Source organism: Ruditapes philippinarum, unplaced genomic scaffold (genome assembly GCF_026571515.1).
Source record: "Ruditapes philippinarum isolate M1 unplaced genomic scaffold, ASM2657151v2 ctg135_1_1_1_1, whole genome shotgun sequence".
NCBI classification, from domain to species: domain Eukaryota; kingdom Metazoa; phylum Mollusca; class Bivalvia; order Venerida; family Veneridae; genus Ruditapes; species Ruditapes philippinarum.
In genome coordinates, this window is record NW_026862663.1 from 336,523 (window position 1) to 346,021 (window position 9,499).

A 9,499-nucleotide genomic window follows, 5' to 3' on the forward strand; every position below is an offset into this window, starting at 1 on the left:
CTAATTAATGTTAAATATTGAATTGGCCAGATACATTTTGTAGGTATACATCACAACAGTAGGTAGACTTTTATTTGACATTGGGGAAAAAAATTGTCAACTATTCAAGGCATTAAATTTCTATTTGTTGACATGTTAAGTTCCCTAAGCATAGGTTAGACTGTATCCATTCTGCCGTGGGTTCTGTGCATTCATACTATTGTGTTGGAGGTCCTTATCTGACATAGTATCTCGTGTCCACGACTTAATTATCTCGTGGCCACGACTTAGTAACTCGTGGCCACGACATAGTATCTCGTTCCCACGACTTAACTGTCTCGTGGCCACGACATAGTATCTCGTGCGCACGAGATAGATAAAAACACACATGTCACCTTTGTGCCACTGTAGTTTTGGGCTTTCTTTGTGGATTCTGTTTTTCTCTATTTTAAAAACATATCTTGATAATCCTCGTGATACCTGGGTGAAAATAGTCATATATTTGTCTGTTTTTGTTGTTTTTGTTTTTTCCCCATACAAATGAATAAATTCAATGTAAATACTTTATTAATTTTATAATAATAATAATAATTTTGATTTTAATTTTATGTTATTGGATACATATTATGATATGCTATTATTTTTTCTTTCCCATTTTATTCACTACAATACTGTATTTTACATTGGAAAGTCACACGTAGTCGTTTATAATGAAGTTTAATAAACTGGGATTAATGACTCGTGTAATAGAGATAACCCTCTCGCGGTAGTATAACAATTTTTATTTATTATTTCCCTTTACTTGTACAGTATTCATATTAAGAAAATGAATTTTAAAAATATCAACAACAAAAAATGCTGGAAAAAATTAAATATAGCCTAAACTTCGCGGGTATGCAATTGAATGACAGATGTCATTTAACCAGCACGTTGATTACTGTACTCTAATACGTATATTTTATATTAAATTCATGGAAGGAACTGGTTACTTCTGTACATGCAAGAGCAGAGGTACAGTGCGAAAGACCGTAGACAGGAGTTCACGATCAATCACAACGGAAGTGACCTGCGACGTCCGGGAATCGAACCCGGGTAGTCCGATTCACAGTCTAACGCTCTACTTATTGAGCCAACCGGACTGGTCGATTCTGAAAATGACTCCTGTATATTAATTTTGAGGTCAGTCGGTTAAAGGTCTATCACTGTAGCCTTGGCAACAAATTTCTTATGTCTTTATTAAAAAGCTTAAAAGGTAAAATGGGCAATTTGAAACGGTGAGAGAAAAAAAAGCGTTTGTATTGTATACGTACAAGTGATTCCGAATCAAATACGGTCATTTTAAGCTGAATTACTGAATTCTGGATCACAAAATGTGAGAATAGCTTGCGAAAAGTCCGTGGTTCAAACAGCAAATTATCCTTCTCTACGTTATCTTGTATAATGATAAATCCTTTGTATCAACAGAATAAAGTTCTGCAATAGATTATATTACGTCATAATCTAAATAATGACATAATCTTGTACAGTTTCTCGTCCGTCTGCCGAGTAATGATTTCAGGTGGATTGTTATCCACAATCGCTACAGATCGATACATGAAACCCTAATATAATAAACATACGCCGTTATTTTAATCAATTAATTAAGAAATATTTACGAGCAAAATAACTTGAAAGCGAATACTCAATGCCAAGGCTGACTCGTAAAAATCTGAATGTCTACGACTAGGTTTTTTTTATTATTTCAGCTTCAGTCTCAAATTCTAGCGCGTACATGTCAAGAAAATACATTTGTATTTTAAATGTCACCGTCACTCTTCATTTGACGTGTTATTATGAAGTACCTTCGCGAATTCGCACAGAATGAGGATACGGAGTTACAGAGTATACACTGTCATAAAGTATTTTATGTTCTTTACTGATTCTCAAATTTATCAAGAATTTGTGAAATTACGAAAAGAAAAGAATGTTACGTATATTTTTCGTTTCTACATCTCGATTTTAATCTATTCTTTTATATAAATTTGTAAATGGTCATGATTTTCGATTTTTGTTGCAAATCAAGATGGCGGTACAGTAAACAAGTCTCGGAAAGTCTTACGAAGAACGTGCGCGCATACAACAGATTTTACTGTATTTTTTAACATGTTTTACATTATAACAATAATATCAGATAGTTAATACTAAAGTTATCATATTGTTTTTGTCTTATATTAGAAATACAGCCGAACCTCAAACAAATAACTTAATGTAGTCTTAAAGGCCTCGTCATTTTCACAAATGTTCGAACTCTATACTAGGCATTAGGCATTATTATCTTTGATTCATTAAATGACTGGTAATACTATAACTGAAAAAAGAAGTATGTTACTAAGGTACCATCCGCCGCACTGAGACATGTTACCAGTCATGTCCTTGAATAGTATATTTATTATCTAAAATGGTGACCTTATTCATTTGAATTTGATAATTCACAAGTGAATGTTTCCAACAATTATGCATTAGTTTTCATATGATTACTGAAAATAATCCACGGGAGGCCAATGAGACCATTATATATGCATTATATCTTTGTAATTGTGTGTTGCTTATTAAGATGGCGTTCAATGTAGACTGACTTTAGCCTGATTAGCCACACGGACAGACTCACGGGCAAGCATGGGGGCCCCGGACATGTGTAGAATACAAATACCTTTAAAAAGATAAGTATCTACCTTAATCGTATGACAATTAACACACAAACGTGTAGTTGATATCATCATAATTCCGAAATGAACTTACGATTTTTGCACAATAACGTTGGGGAAAAAATCTGGATGCAAGAAAAAACACAACACAAGTATGACAATATTTGAAAGATAACTTCTTTCGAGGCATTTGTTGTGGCTAGGGTCTCTTCCCAAAGCCTTTTTTTTTTCCGAAAACTCTCATCAGGTTTTCTGTACACCTGTATCACGCTACCGTCATAGAAATGATGTCCACATCTCCGTGTTCAAGTGCTACCACTCGATGCCAATCCCACTTTGATGAAGTATGTGAGCTCATTCTTCCTCTTCATTATCAGTTTCAATGCCGCCAAAAACTGTTTCGCCGTCGTCGGGATCTTCTCCGTATAGTTTAAAGCGTAAATCGAGAACTTCGTTCTTTTTCAGGCATGCATAATGGCAGTAATGTTTCACTAAACCTTCCACTACAAGTAAGCGCATGCGTAGATTGTATCTAAAGCACTTGTCGTTGTTGTTACGTGCACGAGCATATCTTGTCTGCAGGTCGTAAAGTTTACCATTAAGATGAGTAATCTGGTCACAGGCTCGACGAAACCTCTTCTCACACTCGTACAGCTGAGCATACATGTCGAATTTCTCCATGCCCATATTGATGACAACACTGGTTATAATGTTATAATGGTGGTGTTGAAAAGCTCTTGTTCTGGTCGTACTCCAACAATGTTTATAAATGCGATTGTCCAGAAACACAAAATGAAACGTTTATATCCATGTAATCAGGTCCTATTACGAAATAGATATTAAACATCAGATAGGAATTATGTGATTGGCTTTATTCACGATAATTTATTCGCGATCCGATAAGAACATGCCCCGGCGTAATTAAGGCACGCTTCATATAATTGCCAGCAAAGACTTGCTAATGTGGGCCTGCTGTGTCATGTTGCCTCGTTACTCTGGTCACGTGATAATTACCTGTAATCGGTTAATGATACATCGATAAAGCAATATCTATAGATATTTGACATGATTACCTGGCTATACATGATCAAAAGAAAGCTGTAACAGAATTATAACACCCCTAACATATGGTGATAAAATATGTCACCATGGTTCAATAAATCTGCCACTCTTATTTCTTTATTGCTCCTTGTTCAGGTATGTCAACATAGTAATGTAAATGAAAGTGAAATATTTATTAAATAGTACAATAAATAGTAAACGCACAATATTTATATTAACAACAGTATTTATACTATGTTAGGCAATCACACCCCCAGCATATTTACATTTGTATGTATATGTTATTGTCGCTAATACTTGAGACGTTTCTGAATTGCAGATCTTTATTAACATAAGGAATGCAAATAACAAAGACATCATGCTCGAAATTTTGTCCAATTTTGAATTTTGCACCACATACAGACAGCATGTAAATATGGAATGACACAGCTTGAAAAATGAATGAATGAATGAATGAATGAATGAATGAATGAATGAATGAATGAATGAATGAATGAATGAATGAATGAATGAATGAATGAATGAATGAATGAATGAATGAATGAATGAATGAATGAATGAATGAATGAATGAATGAATGAATGAATGAATGAATGAATGAATGAATGAATGAATGAATGAATGAATGAATGAATGAATGAATGAATGAATGAATGAATGAATGAATGAATGAATGAATGAATGAATGAATGAATGAATGAATGAATGAATGAATGAATGAATGAATGAATGAATGAATGAATGAATGAATGAAGTACTTTGTATCAAACAAGTGAGGGATTTTCGAGCTATAGCTTATTCAGTGGTAGGGAAAATGCCGGCAGTGTTAATAGATATCGAATCGCATATCAATTAATTTAATTATTGATGTATAATATGATTTATATGGTACACGTGTTGTTAAAATCCCCGACTCCACCTGTCCACGGGACATTAGATACTTGGTACATTGAATATGATGACCTATGAAATTGTTGTAATGCTACAAAATCACGTCAAAGTTTCTGATAATGATCATCAATGGTACGGAAGCATTCAAAGGCAGCCGAAAAATGAGACTAGCAAACACGCCGTCTCCATATTTGATATATTTTGTGGAAAAAAGTTAACAATAAACTGGATATTTTTTCATCAAGAAGTGTGTATGTATTTATCCGTTATATAACAAGTAGTTTGACAATGACAATACTGATATACTTCTTTCGACAATTTTTGGCCATTGAGGCCGTGAGACTGAAAAGTCTCTGTTATAAGAAAACTGGTTTAGTTTCCTTCTTCTTCACCGTTCACATCTAAAACAGCTTCATCGAAATTTTCGTCTTTTAATTTGGTGCGCAACTTCATGATTTCAAGCCTCTTCACCTTGGCGTAGTTACAGTATGACGTCAACGTGTTTTCAACAACTAACATCCGGCTTCGTAGAGAGTACCGATAAAGTTTGTTGTTGTTTTCCTTCGCAGACATGTAACGTCGGCTGAGGTCGTCAAGCTTCTTATTTAGTTGCAAAATTTGTTCGCATGCTCGTTGAAATCGTTGAAGCTCCACGTTATGCAGACGATAAATTTCAGTTTTGGTTTCCATCACTTCTTCCGATTTTTTTTTTTGCAGTAAATTTTCGAAAACTGACGTTATCTCTTCAATAATAACTTTGCATCTGACGTGCAAAGTAATCAATAAATAAAAAATAGAAATAATAGCATTTATATAGTAAACCAATTATAATCTCGTCCACACATGATTGTCTCAATCACTCTGACACCTTGTCACAACTAATTATATAACATTAAAGTGTGACAAACACATATGGCATTAACACTCGGCTTTTGATTACATAAATGTTGTTGTCAATTAAAAATATGTCAATATGATTTGCCGAAGACTTTGATTAAATGTAAACCAATCATTTGTAAATTAAATATATTGTTGTTCCTGATGCCAAAATTTTTAATTATTTTATCGGAGATGAATTTCATGCATTTTTTATTTGCGATAAAAAATCCGAAGAAAGACAAACAAGTTACATATCTCTAGCTACAATAATATATACTATCCTTGACATATTTTTGCAAATTATTTCACACTCAAAATGTGAAGAAAAAAAAAATTTTTTATTCATGAAAATATATAAGTCAAAGTCAAGTCAAAGTATTTATTAGCATAAACATATATACATGTTTTTCGCCACACATAATTGGCGGTTAGATTAACAAAAGTAATAATAATATTGAAAAGTATGAAAATGTATAATTCATGTTTCATTTTCATGTTTTAACAAAAGATGGGCAGTTTTAAGTACACATAAACACATATAATACAAGACATTGCATATTTAACATATCTAATAATATACAGCATAAATATGAAAAAAATAGTTTAAAGAAATACATATTTTATTATACAACAACACTCGCATTTCTTTAAAGCCAAATAGACAAATTTTGCAAGTTGTATTATAACAGATCTTTTGGGTGTTGACATAAGCTTATTGAATTTATTCATATTAGGCCATGTGTAATAATAATTATCTAAAAGAGTTAAACGTAAATATAGAAATGTAATAACTAACTGGCGTAACTGGCCATGGGCAAGTATGTAATGATATTGTTACACAACATAAATTGTCATTACTGCTTTGTTTATATTATGTATTTTGTGCTTTATACTTACAAAGTAAAATCTTGTTGTTGTAGTTTGAAATATTAGTTGAAATTGAATGTTTCCATGAGTCGCCTTAAATTGTTTCGGTCAGACCCTTTAACTTACAGTAATGGCCCTTGATTTGTTACGCATTATGCATTTAGAGCAATAATCGTTTCCGTGCAATTTCTCTGCAAATACTGGTTAGAATTCAAATTCTTGTTTCCTTGGTGATTTGACAGGAGATGAAGGAGCTAGTCGTTGCTGCAAATTTAACTTCAGAGGGGATACTGTTCTCTCTAGAGGAGTTGTAAGTTTCAATGGTGATTTTACAGGTGACGCGAGCAGGTGATTCTGTAGACTGGTAACTTTAATAGGTGACACCTGCAAGTTTCGTGGCCAGACTTGTACGAATGGGTGTCTCATCTCTCCGCTGTGCCACTGGCTGGTTCTCTTTCTTTTTCTTACTTGGACTAGGTGTGCTGTTTTGTGGGACATTATCTTCATCACTATCACTTCAGACCCTTCTGATTGCTCTTGATTAGTTATGTAGTATGCATACAAAGCGCACTATTTTTCTGCAACTACTGGCTGGAATTCAGCAAAACTTTATAGGAACCATCAATACCACGAGGAGATATGCTTATCGTTGCCTCGTACCGGTCAGACCCTTCAAGACAGAGTTATGGCCCTTGATTTAGTTATGCAGTATGCATAGACTTACATTATGAGAAATGGTCCCTTGTCCTACCTTTATGCCTAACACATAAACATGATCTTTTTATATAGGGATAGGCAATCGTTTTTTTTCAAAATGACTTTAAAGATAAATATTCCCCTTTTCATTAAAATTTACTGATCACATTCCGTTATACAATATACAATTACCCATGATATGGACGTATTTTTATAACTCTTGAGTCAATTTGAACTTACCTTTTTCCATTCAGAATATTCTGAAAATGAATTTTTGTATGTGCTTTTCGTTTTGAAGCCAATTTTGTAACAGTTTCTATAGAATCACACGGAAAACAATAAGATACTATATTCTCATAACAGAACTGCTACAAAAGAATTTATTTATAACAAAACATTGTAGCAGGGACCAATTTTATCACCCACCACTATAAAATAAGTGATTTTCACCCAATTTCAACATTTTATCACTAATAGACTTTCAAAATGAAGATTTAGTTATGTAAACACTGTATTGTGATCTTATTATGGATAAAACAATATTTGTACACATAAAGTAATATATACTATATATAGAAACTTGAATTTATAGGCTTATATAAGTTTCTAAATAAATAAGGGGAGGTGCATAATGGTCCCTACTTGAGTAAGGGCTGTTACACACACATCAGACATATTATAACGTTGCTATAATGGTGCATGATATGCTAGTGAAAAAGCAGATCAAAGAGACCTTTTATAGAAAACCTTTTATAGAAAATAATTCTACCTTGGTGCTATACTACATTCCGATAGGCATTAAACAGATATAGTCTAAAAATGACATCATATATTGTGAATGTGTAATTATGGTTAACTCAGTGGAAAACAACCAATCGTTATAACTATTTTGCATCTACACCACATGATAAGAAGCTATTTTAAATGCAACTGAACTTAATTCAGTTTTTTTTTTGCAAAATGGCTTTAAAGAGGATTATCCCCTTTTCATTGAAATTTTCTGCTTCTCACACTTTTCATAAATGCAAATATCCAAGTCACAAATTATCATACAGACTTATGAAATATTTCATTTTCTTAAGAAAACAAAATAGTGTAAGTTTCTCAACTAGTTTTCATATTTAAAACATCCCATTTTCATCCAATCACCTCATTTCCCATTGAATTTTACGGTTTTCGGACAATCGCTGGCCATGTTACAATAGGATAGTCTGACATAAAAAGCAGTGTAATATCGCGAAAACTAAGCATATCACATGGCCCGACCCCTACCTCGTGTGGGTTGACTGATCCAAAAAATTGTTTTTAAAAACCTTGCTTAAAATATGCTTTGAAATAACGCAGTACAGCATATTTCATTTTGGGCTATGTAATGCACAACGGAGACGATATTTTTAGTAATAGCGGGTGTCAAACTCGTAACACTGGGGCTCCGGATTAACTGAAATACAGAGGTTTTGAGTTCCGTTTGGCTTTTCAAATTAAATGGCGGCGATGGAGGAATCTGTACCGTTGCTCTATCGTCCAAAACATAAAATGAAATTACTCTTTTCAGGAGGAGTCGCAGTCACCCATATACGTTTCCGGAGGCGACTATAAATGATCGTCTGTTAATAAATTAAATGTTCTGACAGTTTTATGATTTACGGTTTAATAATACCATTTTTGTTACTATTTATAGTAACTTTAGTTCATTAGTTTTGTAGTAAGACGGGTCATCTTCATTTGCTCGAGAATACAATTTACTATTCTATATGTAGACATTTGCAATCCAATTCAACTTAAAAATAAGTAAGTAAATATATAACCCAATGTGAATGCGGTAACAAACTTATTACACCACAGTTTAATCTTGTAAAACGCTTAAACAATATACCAGTCAATATATTTTCAAAAAAAACGTATATAATCAATTTTGTTCATATTTATATGTTGACAAAGGACTATATTTAGATTGGAAAACCGTATGTAAAACTTACATGACTTGGTTCTATATACATACAGTTGGTTTTCCGCGTAACCATCCCTCACGATAAGATGTATTGTATTTCAGTTTACATTGTACCTCTGGCCGTTCTGATATATTTTGTTTTTTTTTATTGTTTTATTTTTGGACAAGAGGAGAATATAAAACAAAATAGATATTTGTTCACCTTGACCTTGTATAAGAAAGCGTGTACATAGTTAATCAGTTAAAAAGACTTTTCAACAAGAACTACGATTAATGAGTATTTATTATGTAAACTCACACATATATCTATTTTTGTGTAGAGCTTGTAGTGCCGTATTTGATAGACGAAACTGATATACAAAAACATGCAATTGCCTACTTGGCAGAAAAAAGTTGGATTCCCATGTCATGTCTCATTGGAAAGTTGAAAATTATTTGGCTTTTCCGAGTTGATGTAAATGTAAAATGATAGCGTGATGGTATGTAAGGC